Source organism: Palaemon carinicauda, chromosome 27 (assembly GCF_036898095.1).
Source record: "Palaemon carinicauda isolate YSFRI2023 chromosome 27, ASM3689809v2, whole genome shotgun sequence".
Classification (NCBI taxonomy): Eukaryota; Metazoa; Arthropoda; class Malacostraca; order Decapoda; family Palaemonidae; genus Palaemon; species Palaemon carinicauda.
This window is the reverse complement of record NC_090751.1, coordinates 16,482,279-16,506,253: the sequence shown is the minus strand read 5'-3', so window position 1 is coordinate 16,506,253 and position 23,975 is coordinate 16,482,279. Positions and strand designations below refer to the sequence as shown.

Below are 23,975 nucleotides of genomic sequence, written 5' to 3'. Positions count from 1 at the left end.
GGAGACCTCCGCGCTCGATTTAAAAGTTTCTAAAAGTAGAAAACGAAAGAAAACAGTAAATTAGAGCTACAGTTACCTTGAAACTGTGAGATAATCCTCCTACAACCACCTAACTCTTACACAGAAAATGTAAACATAAACCTACTACTACAATTATGGGGGACCCCAGTGGGAAGCGGGGTTTTTGGGTGGGGGGAGGAGGAGAAAAGTGATTTTTCGGGGCACTACCGAACCTAATACAACTACCTACCCTACCCTGGGGGCCATGTACCCCTACCTAGGCCTACCGGGGCTGCGACCCCCCCTTAATGCCACAGTAATTTTCAGGGCACCACCGAACCTAAGACACCCACCTAACCTAGCCTATGGGGCCCTGTACCCCTACCTAGGCCTACCGGGGGGGGGGGGGGGGGGGCGTCATAGTGCACTAGTTTGTCTGCGGATTATAGTGGTTACAGGGCTCATTTGAGCAAAAATAAGACACAGTCAACAATAACAACAGACTTAGAAAATTCAGGGAAGACAAGAGTAGCGTGAGTTTGATCGTCGATATTTCGACTATTAATGAGGTTACACAACGTTAACGTAAACTGCAAACTACCACATACCTTACTGTTATGATGTAGGTGGATACAAATCTGCTTTCCAAACCATGTACCTTTGAAACAAGACACGAAAAAATTGCACCTCCTCTTCCTTTTCCCACGAGTAACCACACTACGATCACACCGGAATGCTAATTTGTTGTAATCTATACGGCACATATTTTCACAATTAGGGCACTTTTTCTCTGCCAAAATCAAACCATGACGTTGAGCAAATGCAATTAGCAAATCAACTTTCCCTGAATAATGTACACAAAAATCCCCATAAGAAATAAAGCAATTGTCACAAGTGACACAGTCGGAACGGGATGAAGGTCCTGCTAATTGCTCCATACTTCACGGCAAAATGAGCTTTTCAGTTTGAAGGGAGATCCGAGACGTGCAAAAATATTCCTCCGCGGAACTTCACGTAAACTGTGGTAACTGGTGGAAAAATAGCAGGGATAAGTGAAGTAATAGCCTAAGTGTCAGCATTGGCTAGATTTGTAAAAACCGCCATGATTGGTTTTCAAACAGTGTGACGTCAAGAAAACACCTGTTATTGGTTAGAATAGCATTGAGAACTAGTCTGCCATACGCAGTAAGGCGGTGAAACAGCTCATTTTAGCCAAGACATCACACAGTAAACAAAAACAAACACTTAGAAAAAATCCAAGTGAAACATAACTATACACACGAATATCTTCGTTAAATAGAAGCTGCTCATATATTGACTATTATATAAGCGTTCTATATGATATAATAGTGAATTGTAGGTGTTTAAATTCTTCAAGATCTTCCGCGGAGCTCTCCTACACATTTACCCATAACTCTACATAGGCCTAAAGTTTGTAATATAAAATTTAAGAACCACATAGTCTAAACATTCATCTCTTAATTCACAAATTACATGACTTTAAGATGTTTACCTAAAGACGTTGTGTTTTGGCCTAGACTAACCTTACGCTACTGACCTAGGCCTAGTGACTCTAGGGATTAAATTGCCTATCTGGAAAAGGAAACAATTAAACTTTTTAGTAGTGCTGTACTTGGGACAGGCCAGGTACAAAATTACGTTAAATTTTGAATGAAAATACCCACTTGAAAAGGGAAAAAAACAAAAGAACACAAATTACTAAAAGGTTTCCAACATAACGTAACCAGCGAGCCGTATCTTTACCCAAGGGGGGTGGGGGACCTAATGACCTTCCCTTAGATCGCCGCACCATTAACTTACTGAAAACTACATAGATCTCAAATTTTGTAAGGAACTAATCCAAATTCATATAAGTAAGCAATCCTTAATAACCTATACCAATGAAAACAAGACGGGAAACTTACATTATCCATTAGTTCCTGAAGCTCAACTTTGCGAAAAACAGGATTGCTTGCTGCAGCGCTGCTACTTGCCAATATCTGTATTCAGCTTCTAAAGAATAAGTCAAATTACTGATTTCGATGTTGAATAATCATACAGGAAACCGTACCATTTCACTAATTAAAGAAATATATATAATTATAACCTTACCACCAGAAATAAGAACACACTAGGACACTCAGCGCGACAGAATGTAATACAATGGAATGCTATTTGGTGGAAACTGGAATACCAGCATGTTCGGTATTGCTTCTCTTTTTAGTTACTAACAAATTATTATTATTATTATTATTATTATTATTATTATTATTATTATTATTATTATTATTATTATTATTATTATTATTATTATTATTATTATTATTAATTGCTAAGCTACAACCATAGTTGGAAAAGCAGATTGTCACAAGGCCTAGAGGGCTCCAACAGGAAAATAGCCAAATAAGGAAAGGAAATAAGGATATAACATGCATACGTATATGTATACATATATAAAAGCACTTCTCTCAATTTTGGGGGTTAGTCGACATCAACAAATAAAACAAAACAAAAAGGGGATCTCTACTCTCTACGTTCCTCCCAGCCTGATATAACAAATAAACTATATATGATAAGTATTAACATGTATAAAATATTTCAAGATAAGTAACAGCGTTAGAATATATTTGCCACCTATAAACGATAAAAAGAGACTTAAGTCGATCTGCCTACATGAAAACCATTTCTAACAAGTTGCACTTCTGAAGTTCCACCGAGTTAGTCACCAGATTGAATTGATCATTACACAATCTGACTACAGCTGAAATAAAACTTGTAGAATACTGTTTTTAATACTGGGATAGGCGCAACAATATTGTCTTATCATTATAATGTCGCCTTATGATGGATAATTAGACAAGAATTTGAATGAACTGCATACCTAGTAGCCAACCACGTAGGCCTACAGAATGGTAGCCTACAATCAGCAAAGGATAGTCAAAATTACGAATAACCTCATGGAACATGCACAAAGAACTAATTGTAACAACAGTACCAGCTTATATCATCCAGATCAGGAATAAGGAATCTAATAAACCGTAAGTTTTTGTCCACAAATTGATATGATAGTCATATCACCCAAAGACCTAAAAGAGACCAATGCCCGAAACAAGGATGGAATGTTTTTTTTTTTTTTTTTATTTCCTCAGGATAGATTGATTATCGTAAATCTTAAAAAAGATTCTCAGTTTTTGTGCAATTGAAGAAGAAACAACACGCACTTGTTTCTCAAAACCAAATTTGCTATCAAGAATCACCTAGAATTTTCAATGAGTTGTAGGCTATATAGTTAAAAAGACATTGTCAATGTAAAGATCAGGATGTCATGGAACCACTGTTGTCCTAGCTTTCCCTATTCACAATTATACTTCATGTTTTATTAGGGTGGGCTACATTCAACTTTATTCCCAATAATTTTCACCATTCACCAATTTTACCTATCTATCTATCAAGAGATTCAGCAACCATAGATTTACATTCAGGAGATAGAATTAATGCAAAGAGAGTAGCATCATCTAGATTTGCAACAAGCTTGTTTTACAGGACAAAGCTTATACCATTCATATATTGTATGACAAATAATGAGTCGAGAGCAATACTCTATCAAACATTATATGTTACAATCTTTTAGTCACTATATGGTGCCCATTAGCAATTAATTACTTTTTGTCATTTATTACTGAAAATTTCAATAATGATGTCAAGAAAAAACCACCTACTTCCATCTGTTTGAGTCTGAAAAGGGTCTCACAATTGACACGGTCTAAGCCAGCACGAAAATCAGTTCATTGAGCTATTTTCCCTGTTGGAATCCTTGGGCTTGTAGCATATGTGCATTCCAACTATGATTGTGGCTTAGCTAATAATAATAATAAAAACAATAATAATATCTATATTGTTTTTCTTAACCACATTCAAGGGATTTCTACACAACATTGGAAATTGTAAGAAAGGTATCACGGTCTTTGTGAAAGCTAAACAAGGAAACATGATTTCCTTCAGCATACTTATTAAGAAATTTTATTAAAAGACGTTCATAAACTTTAGGTAAAATGGGAGTTATGGAAATTCTTTGGAAGTCACCAGGGCTAGAGCTACCGCAAACACATTTACGCAATGGAGTAGCATTATCAATTCTCCAAGTGTAAAAATAACCTATTCTTAATGATTTACAAAAAAAAAAAAAAAAATAACAAAAACCTAGGAGCTAAGACAGAGGTTCTCAATGGGGGTGAAATTCACCCCCAGGGGTGAATTTTGGGCTTTCAGGGGGTGAATTGTGACAGAAGTAAGTTTATGGTCGAGGAGAGCAATTATAGGCTTTGGCGTAACTGGCCTGTCACGTGGCCCAGGAAAAATGGATTAGACAGTAATATACAAGTGACCACCCAAATTAATCCTAGGATTGGAGAAGGTACTGAGGAAGAGACAGATGGCTAGGGAATTAAGTAGGTCCCAAGAAAATTACTTGGCAACTCCAAGGTTGGGAACTCCTGGACTATAAATAACTGAGAAGCTAATATCAAGGATCAAGTTGTGCAGGAGATAAAGTCTTTAGCTATTAGCTTATTTTCAATTAAACTTGATGAATCAACTGATGTGGCATCATGTTCCCAGTTGATGCTGTTTGCAAGGTATGTTCACTCAGGTTCATTTAAAGAGGAGTTCTCAGAAGGTTTCATCTTTTTTTGAATCAGAAAATCTTTCGTGGTATAATATCAGTGGGTGTTGTAGGAGCACCAGCTATGTTAGGGACAAAATCAGAATTCCAAGTATGTGTGAAAAAGCGAGCTCCAAAAGTGAAAGGCATTTATTGTATGAGCCATCGTCAGACACTAGCCTCAAAAGCACTTCCTGCTCCGCTAGATTAGGTTTTGGATCAAACAATTAAAATTGTAAATTTCGTCAAAGGAGGGGCTCTCAACTCAAGACTTTTCAAGCAGTTATGTACTGATGTGGATGCAACCCATCATTCGCTTCTTTTTCACACAAATGTTCGTTGGCGTTCAAGAGGAAATGTAACTGAGCAAGTATTTCATCTAAAGAGATGAGCTCAAATTGTTTTTTGAAGTGCAAGGTAAACCAGAATTTCCTGCCTGGCTGTGTGATGAGGAATGGATCATACGTCTTGCCTATTTGGTTGATATAATTGAGCAACTGAAGAAACTGAATCTTCAGATGCAAGGAAGGAATACAGACATTATAGAATTCGTAGATGCCTTGGAAGCTTTCATGAGCAAGCATGAAAATTAGAAGAAAAGGGTAAATGCAGAAAATGTAGCCATGTTTGAGAAACTGCCATCCATTCTTGATGTTTGTGTTGAAGACAAGGTACTTCCACAATTTGCAAAAAATTAGATTTTGTAGCATTTGACAGCACTGGAAAATTAATTCAGACGATATTTTCACGAACTTAGTGATTAGTTGGATTTAGTCAGAATTCCATTTAAACTGTCGGTAGAAAAAGTTCCTGATGATTGTTAAGATGAGTTTTTGGAGTTAAAAAGTTATTTGGATGTAAGAGATATGTTCGATGAGAAATCAATAACAGAATTTTGGCCTCTGATGTGCGATTCCTACCCAAAAGTGGCAGAAATGGCTATCCGTGTATTGCTTCAGTTTGTATCGACATATCTTTGTGAGTCAGGCTTTTCAACTCTGTTACAAATTAAAACGAAGCATCGCAGGAGATTAGAGGTAGAAAATTACCTGCGTTGTGGCCTTTCAAGCACTCATCCGGGTATCCCAGAATTGGCTAAAAAAAAAAAAAAAAAAATCACAGGTTTCGTCAATCGATGAAATGTAATCTTCTGAATAAAAATAATTGCATCAGCTTCAGTTTGGCCTGTTAAGTAGTTCTTATAAATTAAAAAAAAAACTATTTTACTTTCATTCAAGTTTTATATATCCATCGATATTTTCAATTTGCATATTATTTGTAATATTCCATTACACAAATAATCCATGTAAAGCTGTAAATGTATAATTCAGTTTGAAAAAAAGAAAATAAAAGGATTTTTAGTGATATTTGCATATTATATGCAATGCAATTTTTGAGACAACCTTTGGAAAAGACGGGAAGTGGGGTGGGGGGGGGGGGAATGACATCATTGCAAATTGTGAAAGGGGTGCATGGGCCGAGAAGGTTGAGAACCCCTGAGCTAAGAAATCAGCTGCATTTATACAAAAACGTTGTGATCTGTATCCTCACCAATTTATGTCTCATGCAGTTTATACACTTGACTAAATCCAAAGTAAATTCTTTCATCAGCACCACTTGCAATATAATTTTCGATTTTCTTTAAGTAGTCTAATTAAAAAAAAATTCTATGATGTTAACCTCATTCACATATCCCATATTTAATAATTGTTGCTTGAGGAGTAATTTAGATTTGTCTAAACAAATTACTACAATGATTTTATACGAAAGTGCTAGTGTTAAATTTAAGACAACTAATTGCTAATTTATAAGAATTTAAGTTTTTCAAACTGACTTTAAAGCATATTTTGCACGTCCTCGGGACATTTGGTGTCCCAGAGGAATGAGAAACATGAAAAATTATTGTAGATTCACAGGCCCAGAGCAGTGTTGTCCAAATGGGTTAGTCTAAATATCCCCAAAACTCATGATGAAAAATCCTCAAAACAACCCAAAACTCCCCATTTCCATATATATATATATATATATATATATATATATATATATATATATATATATATATATATATATATATATATATATATATATATATATATATATATATATATATATATATATATATATATATATATATATATATATTTCTTTTGATCCTATGACCTTTACTAATATAGAAATTACTCACTATACAATGAAACTAATTGCAAAAATATAAAGGTTTACTCATCTATTTTTCTTTACATATAAATTTGTACAGAATATCCCCATCAGACACCTGAAAATCCTAAATCTAGGGTTAAATTCCCATATGGCACCTCTGCCGTCTACCCAAAATTCCCAAATCTAGAGATAAATCCCTAAATCTGGCAACACTGTCCCAGAGTACAGTACTAGACTATTTCACATTGTATTCTACGGCATTAAATAAGAGAATCGTAGTCAATCTTTATTTTAATGGTGTAATTGACTTTTTGTGAACGTAAAATAGTGTCAAATCCTATCAACTGTGTGTGTTCACTAAGTATTATTTGTTCTACAACAACTGTTCCATTTGTTGTGCTGCTGAGATATATTAAAACATTCACCGTTGAAAACTGAAATGTATTGGATGCAACAGGTAGAATTCCACTGCCGATGACCCCTTATCAACTTTGTGAATCAAGTAAGTTTATTTCATTGTTACGTAATTCTATTTTTCATTGTGGGAATACTATTTACCCAACATTAAGAGCAGTTGCTAGTTCTTTTCTGGTTTTCCCGGCGTATGATTTTATCTGTAAGAAAGGGATCCATTACACTGAAGCTAGACCTATTTTGAGATACCTTATTTCCAAGAAGTTCATTTAGATCGAAGTTATGTTTAGTAAGCCTATAGGATATACAATTGATGTGGGAGTAACCTAAGTACCAAACTTAGCTTCAGATACTATTAGATTTGGTAAATCTATATGGGCTAGGTAAGATTACATCAGTAACCAATGATCATTTCCGAGAAAATAGGTTGGTAAAGTTTTACTTACTGTCAGGGAATCATTCGGAACAGAAAATATGTCTTTTTCTGTAGTACATGGCGTGATTTGACCGAATTTGACCTTCATTTCAATCGCAACAAACAGAACAAACAGTTTGGCCAACTTCATCACACAGAAGTTAGTCGACCTGGCTGTTCGAAAACGTACATTTTCTGTCTAAACAGGTTTTACCTCAAATCTAATGGATTTTGTTTCGGCATAGGCACGCTTCGCTCGCCGAAAAATATAAACATCAAGCTCCGTATGTACTGGCAAACGGTAATGTTGAGCTGCGCATGCTAACATTAGCAATGCTGTACCCTAAATCTAATGGTTTTTGTTACACTGTGGACTCGCTTCGCTTGCCAAAAAACAAAAACATCAAAATCTGTATGTACTGGCAAGCGACAGTGTTGAGATGCGCACGCTAACATCAATGTAACTTTAATAATAAACAGCATTCACTAACCAGGTATTAAACGTAAAGTAAAAATAATGACTGACTTTATGGGCGGGTCGTCGAAGGCCAGGGCGTTCTAGCAACAGTTGCTGTACTGGAGGTGGCAGAGGGTAGAGTCAAAGGTGCTAATTACAACTGGTGTACCATGGTAATTTACATTAAACTTGCCTGCAGCTTCTAAGTACAGATAAATACAACCATTACACATTTGTATAGGAAGTTCCATAATAGCACACAAAGGGAGTAGAATACGAACAAAGGTTTAACACGTACAATGGTTTTACAAGGAAAAAGGCTTGGGAAGGGACTGATGTGAGCACTTGAAGATATAAGGAAAGGAGGAGGGAAAATATCAACCCCCTGTGGAAGCTCTCCATACGTATGGGCATGTGATTGGTTAATGGAAACAGAATGAAGTCTACAAAGTAAACTTGAGTGAACTTGCATGGGAAACTTGTTCAGAGTAAGTATTAATGTGAAAACTGTGTGATAAGGCAATAAAAACAGGTATGAAGGAAAACTGGGAAGTTAAAATGAAGAGAATAATAAATATTGAAATGCTTTAACAAATGAGAAAACGGTTGAAAAGAGTATGGAAACAAAGAGAAATATACAAGGCTCACATGGTGTATATTTGGTATTACTGTACTTTTACCGTCAGGGTAACCTTTCTCAGTAAAAACCAACTTTTCCCTTTAGAAAAATGCTCGTTTCCTTCGAAAATGACACTTATGTTTGTCGCAAATAAATAGTTACTGTAATATATATATATATATATATATATATATATATATATATATATATATATATATATATATATATATATATATATAGTGGACCCTCTACATCTGAACGTATCTACATCCGAATTTTCCAACATCCGAAGTAAAATTCGAGCAAATTTTTTACTCTACACCCGAATTTTATTTCGACACACGAAGTAAGCAATTTTTGTCGAACCGGTTGTATCCGAATTTTCGACACACGAGGTACAATTCGAACACGTTCCTACTTTACACCCAAATTTTTTTTTCGTCACCCGAAGTAAACAATACTCGTACGCGTAGTCGGTACTCATAGCGCCTGATGTGTTTTTTATTTCTGCCGATAGAAGGCAGCACATCGACCTCGGAGGGACCCTCAATTAGCGCGGCTTGGGTCAGTCCTCTGTTCTCGTTGGCTTCTTGCGGTTGTGCCCTGTGCGTTTTGCTATTATTGTACTGTTTTAATCGTGATCTTTTACGTGTCCTTTTACGGTAATTTACGTAAATCATGGGTCCTAAAAGGCTTAGTTTCGCAAGTGGTAGTGGTAGTGGTGAGAAAAGGAAAAGGAAATGCTTTCTTTAGAATTAAAGCAAGGAATTATTGAAAAGCATGAGCGTGGTGTCCGTGTGAGTGAACTTGCAATAGGGTCGGCGCAAATAAAAGAGGTGTCCGGAAAATATCAAGACGTGGTCGACTTCATCGACAAATACCATCAAAGAAATTGCAGGTTTGTCGTGTAGTTGCGCAGTTTGATGATGTTTCCCTAACTTATTTTCGAAACATTCTGAAAAGCTGTACCAAGCAACTTCCTATCGATAGCTTCTTTAAAAAAACTACAAAGCGAACTCGTGATGAAGAGGGTGGAAGTGGTTCAAAGAAAACGGCAAAGAGTGAAGAGAAAAAAATTAAATCAATTTTAAGTGGAGAGAGTGAAAGTGATTAAAATTAATCATCCAAAGGAAAAAAAGAAAATGTAAAAAAAAAATATAAAATATGAAAATAAAAAGAATAAATAAGCTAAGTTAGGTTAAAGTTCACTTAGTGTAAGTTAGAATAAGTTACGGTAGTGTACGTTTATCGTAGTCAACCTCTCTATCTCCTCGCCGCCCGTCCGTCTCCTCTCTGCGTAGCAAGACTAACAACACCTGCGCTGGAGTATCTAAGGTAAAGTGACGCTAAGAACCTGTTTGTTCCGTAACCGAAATACAAACCACGCTATTTACATTGGGTTTACCTTTCGGCGTAGCTGAAATGGCAAGCCATTAGAATTTAACGAGGGTGTATTACCCCCGTGCTAGTTAGCAGGGGGTATGGGAGTGGTAGCTAGCTACCCCTCCCCCCCTCACACACCGGTGAACTGCTTCACTTCACTTTTGGCTCGGACAATGGACAGACGTCTCTGTCTTTGTCCTCGCTTGGCAGCCATTGTTTGTTTTGTCTTTACTTATTCACTTCCTTTTCTTTTACTCAATATATATGTAAACATTTTTTCGTGTTTATGTATATATTTGATTATAGAAATCAGTAAGTTTCCTTTTCAAAGTTTGTGCTTGTGTGTGTAGTGTACGATTTCTCCGTGAAGCCCTCGGCAGTTAGGCCACCATGGTGTAATTTCATGGGTCGCGATCGAGTTTGACTACGGTCTTTCTCTCTCTCTTTGAGGTCGTTCACCCTTTTACTACGTTACTTTTACTACGTCTGAGTAGCTTCCTTCCCGTGTGGGTGGGGTTGCTACGCCGTACGTTTTGTCTCAATTAGTTTATGAATCTAGTTGTATTTGTTGATTTTTCAGCTTTTGTAGAACGATTCCTTTCGAGGTTTTCGTTCTTTCTTTAGTGTTCATTCATTTTTAAATTACATAATTACATAGTTACATAATTATAATTGTTATAATTCTGTGCTGGTTACAGCTCTCCTTCCGTGAGTGTAAGTGGTTGTGAGGGCACGTGGCTGTTGTGTAATTCTTGTTTTCCTTTGCCTCGGGATTCCTCTTCGGAGCCTTCCCGGGGGAATGAATGTTAACTAATGATTTTTGTTTTTATTTTTCACAGTTACCGATCTAGTTCGTTTCTGTAATGTGACAACTGAGTGAGCTGTCTTGTTGAGGCCTGGGGTTTCGGCTGTTGCTGCCTCCCCTATAGATCTTCGTCAGTGGCGTGTCTCCTTCTCCTGGAAGTACTCCCGTGACAATTGACAGCTCTCCAGTTCATTTTAGAACACTCAGGAGGCTCGCCTCCTTGGGTGGGTAACTTTCTTTCCGAGGGAAGTTTTCCTGTCCAGGCAGAGTTTTTCCCTTTTGGGGGGTTCTTCTCTTGCCTTTTTTTCGTGCGACTATGCTCTTGGTGCTGAGCGGTCGCACCTGCAGTTACGCTCAAGGGGCTGGGCAACTGCAGGAGTCCCTCTTTGGAGGATTGCTCTTTTTAGGTCTCTGGCTGACCCGTCTCTTCTACGAAGTGTTTCTCTTTCGTTCGCGAGAGAGTACACTCATAGAGACTCCTCTTCGGTTGCTGTTGGCCGCCTTCGCCGTAAGGCTCACCGTCCGCTACGTCGTAAGGGCCTCCCATCTCCCTATAAGGGTGCTAAGAGGCGCCTTTTTGAATCTTCTTCGTATGCAGCCTGCCGCTCCTTCCTCTTTAGATCTCTCCGGGGATCGATCTCTAACGCCTTCTTGACCTTCCGCCCCTGGTGCAGATGGACAGCAGTCTGACCTCGTCTTCCGACGGACAACGGTCCTTTCGGGGCAAAGGGTTGCCTCCCACGGGGGTGCTTCCCTTGCGTGTCAGGGTTCCCCTGCCCGCCCTTCTGCAGTGTTCTCTCCTGCTCAGTGTTAGCGCACAGGCGCTCTCCTGCTCAGTGTTAGCGCACAGGCGCTCTCCTGCTCAGTGTTAGTACACAGGCGCCCTCCTGCTCAGTGTTAGCGCACAGGCGCTCTCCTGCTCATCAGCGTTTTCCTGATCGCTAGCGCTCTCCTGTTCGCCAGCGCTCTCCTATTCGTCAGCGCTCTCCTATTCGTCAGCGCTCACCTGATGATCGTCGCTGCTGTTCCTGTTGTGCGCCCTGCGTGCCATCGGTCTCCTGAACGCTCTAGATCTCCTGCCCATCAGAGCGCACCTGCGCTTCCAGTTCCTGATACGCGCCCACGTTCGCCCGCGCAATCTAGAACATCGGTTCAGGTCTTGGACAAGGACTCTTCTTCTACGCACAGGATTCCACGCGTCGCCTTCTGCTCGCCAGCGATCACCAGCTCGCCAGCGACCACAGACGCGTCAACGTTCGCCTGCTCGTCAGCGATCTCCTGCGCGTCAACGATCGCCATCGATCTGCCACGCGTGTCAGGTCCCCTGGACACCATCAGTAGCGATCTAGCGCTCGCCTGCTGTAGACCACGATCTCCGGTAGCTGATTCTTGCCGTAGATCTTCCACCTGCTCACCAGCGCTCACCTTTACTTCTGTCCTTCTGTGCGCCAGCTTCCTTCATTTGCCAGCGCACATCTGCGCGCCCTTTACTGCCACGCACCAATAGGCGCCAACAGTTTTTCCTGACCGTCCAGGATCGCCTGATTGACAGCTCGCATCGACGCTCACCTTCCTGATGCACCTGCGCGCCTTCTGATTAGCGCGATGTGCGCTAATCATCCCTAGTCTCTTACGCGTCAGCGATCTCCTACGCGCCCGCCCGATTCTTTTCCTGCGCGCTAGCGTTTGTTAATGCATCACCGCTCGCCAACATGCCGTCGCTTGCCAACGCGCTATCGCTTGCCGACGCGCCATCGCTTGCCAACGCGCCTTCACTCGCCTATGAGCCGTCGTTCGCCAAGACGCGCCATCGTTCGTCAATGCGCTATCGCCCTTCAACGTACCATCGGCCGCCTACGCGTCATCGGTCTTCCGACCGCCTGCGCTCGCCCGCGCTCGCCCGCGCTCCCACGTGCCTGTGCGACCACGTGCCCATGTTCCCGCGCGACCGCACACCCACGTGCCCGCGCGCCCACGCACATGCGCTCCAACGTTCGCCCTCGCGCGAACCGACGGTGTTTCCATCGCGCGATTCAACGGTGTTCTATCGCGCGATTCAACGGTGTTCTATCGCGCGAACCGACGGTGTTCCATCGCGCGAACCGACGGTGTTCCATCGCGCGAACCGACGGTGTTCCATCGCGCGAACCGACGGTGTTCCATCGCGCGAACCGACGGTGTTCCATCGCGCGAACCGACGGTGTTCCATCGCGCGAACCGACGGTGTTCCATCGCGCGAACCGACGGTGTTCCATCGCGCGAACCGACGGTGTTCCATCGCGCGAACCGACGGTGTTCCATCGCGCGAACCTGCAGTGTTCCATCGCGCGAACCTGCAGTGTTCCATCGCGCGAACCGGTGGTGTTCTATCGTGCGAACTGACGGTGTTCCATCACGCGAACCGACAGTGTTCCATCGCGTGAACCGACAGTGTTCCATCGCATGAACCGGCGGGGTTCCATCGCGAGAACCGACGGTGTTCCATCGCGAGCGCCGGCTTGATTCCTGCAGTAGTCATTGCTTGCCTACGGGTCATCACTCGCCTGTGAACTATCGGATTCCGACCGCCAGCTCTCGCCCTTCCAACCACGCTCGCCCTCCTCCTGCGCTCCCTCGCGCACTTTCGTCCGCGCTCCTGCGTGCCCGCGCACTGGCGTGTCCATGTTCGGCCACACGTGAACCATTCATTTACCTTCACGCGGGGTTTCGCAACATGGCCAGCCTGGCGAGTCTTCTGGAACGGGTATTTCCAAAACACGGTCTTCACCCCGTAAACACAGAGCATGGCACGTGCAAGAGCAGGAATAATCTTCAGAGAGGTCTGGGCAACATTCTTTCCAGAACCTGTGTTAGCCCTCCCTCCTCGTCATTACCCGGAAGGGTCGTGCCAGGGAATTTTTTCCTTTCGAGATTTCTCTGTCGGGCAAGGGGTGACTGGTTTAGCCCTTCCTCTTCTCCGTCCCGTGGAAGGGGCTTACCAGGTCCTTTCCCTTCTCGGTTGCGACCCGAGGTTTTGTACAAGGAAGCTCCAGGAAGATCATAGGTACTTTCCTCCTCTCAGGCTCAAGCACCTTTGCGTTCCATCGCCAAGTTTCGATCTTGCGGGCAAACTCGATGTTGGAGCATCTAGACGCTGTGACCGAGGGCTTCCCCTCGGGTGTCTCATCCGTGGATGTCGACAAGCTCAGACACACTTCCATCCTTGGGAAGAGCTTGTTTGAGCCCAAGGACAGAGACATGGACAGCTGTTGTGCGGAGGAAGTCGACTTACGTTTTCACTCCTCCAAGGCGCTTTCTTCCAGACCCTGCAGGCGTCCAACGCCTCTTCTTTCAGCCTCGTCGGCCTAAGTTATCGGACCGGCTACAGCAGCTAAGACAAGGTGTACAATAGCAGTTCTCTCCTGTCAGGGACAGGTAGCACGGGAGGCTCTACCGGGGAGGCATAATCCTAGAGGGAGCGGCAGAGTTCACAAACTCTAGGATTGGCAACCCCCCCTAGCAGGTCTCACGCTGGGAGGATGCCTAAGGTTACTCATCCGGATACAGCTTCCCAATGCCGATTCCTGCACAAGCTCCGTGATCAGCCAAGGATATCGCGCCTTGCTCTTACCATCTCTCCGTCTCTGTCAGCAAATCCAGTGTCACTGAACCTCTATGCCATGGGGCGGCAAGAGTTTTGCCCGTTTGGGCAGAAGGATCCATGCCTTAGGAGAGGGTCCTCCATAGGGTTGTCGACGGCTTCACCCCCCGGCTTCTTCAGTCGATCCTTTCTCGTAGGAAAGCATCTGAGACGGGAGTTCCGTCGTCGACCTCTCAGATCTGGTCAAGTTTGTCGAATAAACTTCGTCCAGCGTGGAACAGCAGAGTCGATCAGACTGGTAACGAGGCTGCAGGACTCCTTAGGCTCTGGATCGGAAGGACGGGTACTTCCAGTTTCCATTCCATCCATCTTCCAGGAAGGTCTTGGAATTCAGCCTAGACTACAGGTGTTCCTGCTCAAGATGCGGTGTGGCGATCCCGCCGCGGCATCGCAGGTTTTTCCCCAGAGAACTCTCCCTGCTTTCCTCATGGCCGCTCAAGAGCAGGCTTCCGCCTCCTTCGCTTTTTGGAGGTCTGGTCAACCCCGGTAGGCTCGGGATCGACCTTCTTCAACACCGGGACAAGCTTCCGGGTCTTTACCAAGAGTGAGGGATCATGGTAATTTGCTAGGAGCCTTCTCTACTTCTGCCTCAACATCTGGAGTATCTAGCCATGATATTGAGTCAACGGCCATTCCACGTTGAAAACACCGCTTCTCGTCCGATCAGCGAAGTTAAGCAACATTGGATCTGGTCAGTACTTGGATGGGTGACCGCCTGGGAACACCAGATGCTGTTGCCTCCTTGTCAGAGCCTTCCCTTCAGTTGACTGTGGCAAGGCTGAGGAGAGTCGCAGTTCCTGTTCTCAGTTAAGCAGAGCTTTCAGCCCTACCTTGGAACGTTTCCTAGGTCTCTTTTCCTCACTGTCCCGTCTAAAGTCCCGAACGGTCGCCTCAGGATAAGTTCCCTGTGAGGCGGCCCAAGTTCCGGTGGTATCAAAGCAACAATTAACCGGACTTTCTGGCCCCTATGGGACCAGCGGAACGTTTAGATCTGCAATGGGTGTTGACCTATGGAACCTCTTGCATGGGAGTGGATATTCTCTCCTTTCCCCACATTTTGATGCTGTTCTCGGACTCGTCAAAGAAAAGGGGGGGGGGGGGGGCATGTTCCGGTTCAGGCCTATGGTCAGGACTGGAAGGATACCTCCCCATCATTCAGGCAGGCTTAGGGGCCGTAGTCTGGCCCCTCTACAGATCCTACAGTTCCTGCCGAGTCGCTCCGTGCGCGACGACTTCATGGTACAGTGGTACCTCTACATAAGAATTTAATCCATTCCAGAACCAACTTCGGATGTAGAAAATGTTCGGATGTCGAAACAAATTTTCCCATAAGAATACATTGAAATAGGATTAATGCATGGTTGAGCCCAAAAACCTATGATAACTTCTTAATAAACTACTGTACTACTGTACACATAATTTTCAATATTAAACTTACCCGATAATCATGTAGCTGTCAACTCCGTTGCCCGACAGAATTCTACGGAAGGGATACGCCAGCGATCGCTATACAAGAGGGGGGTGTACTCACAAGCGCCACCTGTGGCCAGGTACTGCAGTACTTCTTGTTGACACCACCTCAATTTTTCCTCTGTCGTGCCTCCGGCTAGACCTATATGGATACGCTGTTGATTCTGGAGTTTTTTGCTCACGATTTGGTGATGTATTTGCTCTAGAGTTTAGCTTTCGCTATTCAAGAAGTTTTATCATTAGCTTAGCTAGCTTTTGGAATTAATTTGATTAATTATGGTGACGAAGAGAGTATGAACTCTCTTTCACTTTTAAATGGCCGACCCTTCCCTTAGACGGAAGTGTTGGTGTCTAAGAGAGTATAGACTCTCTTTCTTTATTTTGCTTAACAAAAGTTATAGATTTATTTTATATCTCTCCGCCTTTTATAGGCCTCTTCGATTAACTTCCTTTTATTATAAACTTATTAAAATTAATTTTTATATTTGTTTATATTCGACCTTTCCTAATAGTAGGCGGTCTTTTCTTGGTACCGAAGTTAATTAACATTGAGCCCGTCATTTCGGTTTTCCTGTTAACATATTATGCTATTTTAATGTTTTTGAAAGAATTTCTTTGATAGTCTCGTACTGTTTTCAAAGTTGAACTAACGTTTTGTTTTGTCTCTGCAGTTGTTGACGTTCAGAACGTTCAACTTGCGCTCTATCGTTACGATAGAGAGAGAATTTTCACGGTGTCACGTTGCAGTAAGAGTAACCGTTTCTAGCGTTTTGTTCATTCTTTCTTAGCTTAATGGTTTTAATTCTAATAAAGGAACTTTTTATTTGGGAAATATTTCAGTTTTTTTCCTTTAACAATAATATGTTTTAACGATATATATGATTGGGCTCTTCTCTCAGGTTCTAAGTCAAGAGAGAGAGAGAGAGAGAGAGAGAGATAGAGACGGAGGGAGAGAGAGCTGGATAAACGTTTCGTTCAAGCGAGTAACGTTGTTATCGTTTTTGCTCTTCTCCCTAGTCTCTTTAGGGGAAGAAGGTAAACGTTTCTAGAGTTTTATTCTTGTTCTCAAGCTTTATGCGGTGAGAGATTTTAAACGTAGTTTATTTGATCTAGTGTTTAGTCTCTTTCCAGCCACTGAATTATTTATCTTTCATTAGATTTTTCTGTTACATTGTAATTCTGTTTTCGCAATTACTAACTTTTAAGGAAGGATAGAATTGCGTGTTTCAGGTACAAACCACTTAAAGTTTCGAGTTCAGTGAAATAAGTGCAAACAGAAAATCAAAGTGATAAGTGATTAGCGCAAAGTGTCAGTGTTGTGCGTGAGGGTACTTCTGTGCGTGCCAGTCGTCCTCCCAGTCCGGGACCTCTTGCAAGCTCCCAAGCCCAGGGGAGAAGCATTGTCGAAGGGCAAAAGGGTTCGGCAGGCCTTGATCGGCGCACAGAAGTATCCTCGGTGGTTGCGGGCGTGTCTTACAGAGACCGTCACTCCCACCCGCAGACGATTGAGCCCTTATTTTGCTCGTCTGCAGAAGAAATTTCGGGGAAAAAACGCTGGACTCAGGTCTCAAGACCTCTTAAACGTAAAGTCCAGACCTCTAGAGTTCAACAACCCGGATGCAGTCATTGGGTTAGCTCTGACTCTCCGCAGTCATCAGGTGACTGCACACCTCCTAAGAGAGGTAAGGCGATGCCTCAACAGACCTCATCTTCTGTTAAGGCTTTGCCTCAACAGACCTTATCGTCTGTTGATCCCAAGATGACTTTGCTGCAGTCCATGCAGTCGCAGCTTGCGGTCTTAATGCGTGAGTTTCAGGCTGAGAAGGTTACACCTCCTCCTGCGAGCGCTCCGCCTCACCGCAGTCCAGTCTGCCAGGCGTACGAAGTTGAGGTTCCTCAAACTACCTTACCGCGTTCGGAGTTGCCAGTTACCAGCGTTGTGCAGCAACCTCAACCTTCCTTAAGGCAACCTCAACAATGGGAGCAGGAGTCTTATGCCTTGAGGCAAGATTTTCTTGCAGTTAGACCATCTTTGAGGCTACAACCTTTTGAGGTACGACAACCTCTACCATCCTTGAGGCAGCCACCTCAGCTCTCGCAGCTGCTACCTCAACTTTCCTCAAGGCGAGAGCCTCAACTCTTGAGGCTAGCTCCTCAGGAACCTCAACTCGTGAGACAGGAACTGCGTTCTGCGCAGCCGCTACCTCAACTCTCGCAGCTCACACCTCAAGAACCTCAACTCGTGAGTCAAGAGCCTCTCTCTGCGCAGCCACCTCAACCCTTGAGGCAAGCGCAACTCTTGAGGCAGGAACCTCATGCTATGAGTCAGCCACCTCAACGCATGCATCTGCCACTTTCTCCTCAACTTGAGCCTCTTCCCATTCAACTTTGAAATAACAAATGACAATAATAACACCTCATTACTTTCATAACTTGCATTTGTAATCATATACATGTATGCCTACACAAACATTATGATAATGGAGGTTATTCGTATTACTTATAAAAAAATATATATGTATTCCTTGCAATATATTTTTAACAAATAGCAAATATGGCAAAATATCTTCAAAACAAAAATGAATCATGAGTTATGAACGTAATGTAAATATTATGTTGATATTAAAACCCCATGCAAGCATGCATGAAGTAATGCAGTGTTGCCAACAGGGCGAGTTTCCCTGTCCTGAGGTGAAGTAGATTATAGATCGTATATTTAGTGCAGCTTTATTCTACGATTATCATGCCGGCTATCAAATTCATCAACAAAACAGTCTAAATCAATTCCCTCGGCACGTGCACTTTCAATGGACAGTAATGCGATATTACTCAATCTAGCACTGGTCATGGAATTTCTGAGAAATGTTACACGCCATGCAACATGCTCTGCTTCTCTTACAGCATGCTCTACATACAGCATGCTCTGCATACAGCATGCTCTGCATACAGCATGCTCTGCATACCTTACCGCATGCTTCTCAGTCACACATCTTTGGTTGTTGCCAACTCACTAGACTGTCAAGCAGTTTCATAACGTTGCCTTCTAGTCTGCTGCTTTTGCACCAGTGAAACCCTCACTGAGAGAACTTAGCTTTTCTCGGATATGGTCCCTGTAGATGAGAAAGTGCTTTTCTCCCTCCTTCTGATATTCCCTTGAGGACTCTGTCATTTGGAGAGGAGCCTTTAGCTGCGTAGCCTCCTATGGAATTTTATTTAAGCATAACATGCTTCCAGGGAAGGTAATGGTTCCACTTCAGTCGCTAACCCCGTCTGTTACCACACCTGCTCCCATAGACCTTGAGCTGTGTTGCAAGACATGCAGTCCAAGCTTAGTCCTTGTTAGAGGATTTTTTGTTTACGGAGTCAGTGTGTCACTGGGAAGACGTTCAACAACCAGCAGAAGTGACTTGTTGTGACGCAGTGCGGCAACCTCAGCAACCCGATAAGGAGTTGTCTGTACGACCCAGACAGTCTAGACAGCTTCGGGTTGTCACTGTACTTCCTCGCTTCCCCATGGTTGACAGTTCACAGACTGTGCAGCAGTACCATGATCTTGTGTCCGGCTCCGTCAGACGACTGGCTTTTAAGAGCTCCCACAAGTCGTCGCTGTCTGGAGATTCTCAGATGGACTATGGATCTGACCAAGGAACTGGGCCTCCTGGTCAATTTTGAGGAGTCTCAGCTCGTCCCATCCCAGACCATTGTCTACCTGGGTATGGATCTTCAGAGTCGAGCTTTTCGGGCTTTTCCGTCGGCCCCAAGGATCTTCCAAGCCCTAGAATGCATCCAGAGCATGCTGAGAAGGAACCGATGCTCAGTCAGGTAGTGGATGAGTCTAACAGGGACACTTTCATCGCTGGCCCTGTTCATCGTGTTAGGGAGACTCCACCTCCCCCCCCTTCAGTATCATCTAGCTGCTCACTGGATAAAGGACATGACGCTAGAGACGGTCTCAGTTCCTGTTTCCGAAGAGAGGAGGTCTTCTCTCGCGTGGTGTAAGAACAGCTTTCTTCTCAAGGAAGTCTACATTTGGCTGTTCAGAAACCCGACCGCCGTCTCCTCTCGGACGCATCAGACACGGGCTGGGGTGCGACTTTGGACGAACAGGAATGCTCGGGAACATGGAATCAGGAGCAAGGACACTTCACATCAATTGCAAGGAGTTGTTGGCGGTTCTTCTGGCCTTGATAAACTTCAAGTCCCTCCAGCTTAACAAGGTGGTGGAGGTGGACTCTGACAACACCACAGCCCTGGCTTACATCTTCAAGCAGGGAGGGACTCTTTCGTGGAAGTTGTTCTAGATCGCAAGGGACCTCCTCATCTGGTCAAAAGATCGAAAGCTCACGCTGGTAACGAGGTTCATTCAGGGCAGTATGAATGTCATGGCAGATCGCCTCAGCCGGAAGGGTCAGGTCATCCCCACAGAGTGGACCCTTCACAAGAGTGTTTGCAGCAGACTTTGGGCCCTGTGGGGTCAGCCAACCATAGATCTGTTCGCTACCTCGATAACCTAGAGACTCCTGTTGTATTGTTCTCCGATTCCAGACCCAGCAGCAGTTCACGTGGAGGCTTTTCTGCTGGATTGGTCCCATCTCGACCTGTATGCATTCCCGCCGTTCAAGATTGTCAACAGGGTACTTCAGAAGTTCTCCTCTCGCAAAGGGACACGGCTGACGTGGGTTGGCTCCGCTCTGGCCCGCGAGAGAATGGTTCATAGAGGTACTGCAATGGCTGGTCGACATTCCCAGGACTCTTCCTCTAGGAATGAACCTTCTACGTCTACCTCACGTAAAGAAGGTACACCCAAACCTCCACGCTCTTCGTCTGACTGCCTTCAGACTTTCGAAAGACTCTCAAGAGCTAGGGGCTTTTCGAAGGAGGCAGCCAGAGCGATTGCCAGAGCAAGGAGAACATCCACTCTCAGAATCTATCAGTCTCAAGGGGAAGTCTTCCGTAGCTGGTACAAGACCAATGCAGTTTCCTCAACCAGTACCACTGTAACCCAGATTGCTGACTTCCTGTTACATCTAAGGAAAGTAAGATCCCTTTCAGCTCCTACGATCAAGGGTTACAGAAGTATGTTGGCAGCGGTTTTCCGCCACAGAGGCTTGGATCTTTCCACCAACAAAGATCTACAGGACCTCCCTAGGTCTTTTGAGACCTCAAAGGAACGTCGGTTGTCCACTCCAGGCTGGAATCTAGACGTGGTCCTAAGGTTCCTTATGTCATCAAGATTTGAACCTCTCCAATCAGCCTCTTTTTAGGACCTCACATTAAAAACTCTTTTCCTCGTGTGCTTGACAACAGCTAAAAGAGTAAGTGAGATCCACGCCTTCAGCAGGATCATTGTTTTCACATCTGAAACGGCTACATGTTCCTTGCAGCTCGGTTTTTGCTAAACGAGCTTCTTTCACGTCCTTGGCCTAAATCGTTCGAGATCCCAAGCCTGTCCAACTTGGTGGGGAATGAACTGGAGAGAGTACTTTGCCCAGTTAGAGCTCTTAGGTACTATCTAAAAAGGTCTTAACCTTTACGAGGACAATCAGAAGCCTTATGGTGTGCTATCAAGAAACCTTCTTTTCCAAGTTCTAAGAACTCAGTTTCTTACTATTCAGGCTTCTGATTAGGGAAGCACATTCTCATCTGAAGGAAGAAGACCTTGCTTTGCTGAAGGTAAGGACACATGAAGTGGGAGCTGTGGCTACTTCAGTGGCCTTCAAACAGAACCGTTCTCTGCAGAGTGTTATGGATGCAACCTATTGGAGAAGCAAGTCAGTGTTCGCATCATTCTATCTCAAAGATGTCCAGTCTCTTTACGAGTACTGCTACACCCTGGGACCATTCGTAGCAACGAATGCAGTAGTAGGCGAGGGCTCAGCCACTACATTCCCATAATCCCATAACCTTTTAACCTTTCTCTTGAATACTTTTTATGGGTTGTACGGTCGGCTAAGAAGCCTTCCACATCCTTGTTGATTTGGCGGGTGGTCAATTCTTTCTTGAGAAGCGCCGAGGTTAAAGGTTGTGATGAGGTCCTTTAGTATGGGTTGCAGCCCTTGATACTTCAGCACCTTAGAGTTGTTCAGCCTCCTAAGAGGAACGCTGCGCTCAGTAAGGAAGACGAACTTATTTAAGGCAGAGTAATGGCTCAGGTCGACTTCCTTACCAGGTACTTGTAATTTCATTGTTATTTTGAATAACTGATAATATGAAATACGGGATACTTAGCTTCTTGATATACATGTACACTGGTTTTCACCCACCTCCCTGGGTGTGAATCAGCTACATGATTATCGGGTAAGTTTAATATTGAAAAATGTTATTTTCATTAGTAAAATAAATTTTTGAATATACTTACCCGATAATCATGATTTAATTGACCCACCCTTCCTCCCCATAGAACCAGTGGACCGAGGAAAAATTGAGGTGGTGTCAACAAGAAGTACTGCAGTACCTGGCCACAGGTGGCGCTTGTGAGTACACCCCCCTCTTGTATAGCGATCGCTGGCGTATCCCTTCCGTAGAATTCTGTCGGGCAACGGAGTTGACAGCTACATGATTATCGGGTAAGTATATTCAAAAATTTATTTTACTAATGAAAATAACATTTTTCCCATGAGAATAATGAACACTAAATTACATAATAGACATGTAAATAAGAAGAATAGACATGTAAATAAGAAGAATTAGCAAAAAAAAAGATAAATAAGAAACGGGTTTTTAGCGTCATTTTACCTTAGAAACTTCAGCGCAGGTGTTGTTAGTCTTGCTACGCAGAGAGGAGACGGACGGGCGGCGAGGAGGTAGAGAGGTTAACTACAATAAACGTACACTACCGTAACTTATTCTAACTTACACTAAGTGAACTTTAACATAACTTAGCTTATTTTTTTTTTATTTTTATATTTTATATTTTTTTTTACATTTTCTTGTTTTCTTTTTGATGATTACGTAATTTTAATCACTTTCACTCTCTACATTTAAAATTGACTGAATTTCTTTCGCTTCACTCTTTTCCGTTTTCTTTGTTTCACTTTCTTCCGCTTCACTCTTTGTAGTTTTCTTCAAATCACTTACATCCTCTTCATCACGAGTTTGCTTTGCAGTTTTTTTAAAGAAATTATCGATAGATAATTGCTTGGTACGGCTTTTCAGAATGTTTCGAAAGGGAGATAGGCAAACATCATCGAATTGAGAAACTACACGACAAACCTGCAATTTCTTTGGATGGTATTTGTCGATGAAGTTGACCACGTCTTGATATTTTCCTAACACCTCTTTTATATGCGCCGAACCTAACACATGTTCTACCTCCTCGCTCCCTTCCTCGTCATCACTCATGTGCTCCGACATAGCATGGAGTTCCTTGAGCTCATCCGTGGTAAGTTCGTCGTGATGTTCGGCGACGAGTTCCGTAACATCATCTGCGTCGACCTCCAGACCCATGGACTTGCCAAGGAAGACGATTTCCTCTACAGCTTCCGCTGCACCAACCACGGGATCAGGTTCGGGGTCAAAACCCTCAAAATCTCGGGGAGAAACTGCATCAGGCCACAGCTTCTTCCAGGCAGAATTGAGGGTCCGTCGAGTTAATCCCACCCAAGCCTGATCTATGATCTTCAAGGAGTGCACGATGTTGAAGTGTCCCCTCCAAAATTCACGCAAAGTTAAGTTGGTGCTTTGCGTGACATTAAAGCACTGTTTAAATAAGTGCTTGGTGTACAGCTTCTTAAAATTAGAGATGACTTGCTGGTCCATGGGCTGGAGGATAGAGGTGGTATTCGGTGGAAGATACAGCACCTTTATGAACTTGAATTCATCGAAGATATCATCTTCAAGTCTGGGGGGGGGGGGGTGAGCGGGTGCATTGTCAACGCATAGCAGGCACTTTAAAGGCAATTTCTGTTCATGAAAATACTTCTTCACAGAAGGGCCGAAAACTTGGTTAACCC

At 43.3% G+C, this 23,975-nt stretch overlaps 1 non-coding gene across 1 annotated transcript; it reads left to right on the top strand.

The window, feature by feature from the left end:
* Positions 1-15,174: 15,174 nt before the first annotated feature.
* On the top strand, positions 15,175-15,293 carry LOC137621269 (5S ribosomal RNA). The gene has a single exon (XR_011040199.1). It is a non-coding gene; the product is annotated as a 5S ribosomal RNA (ribosomal RNA).
* The last annotated feature ends 8,682 nt before the right edge of the window (positions 15,294-23,975 follow it).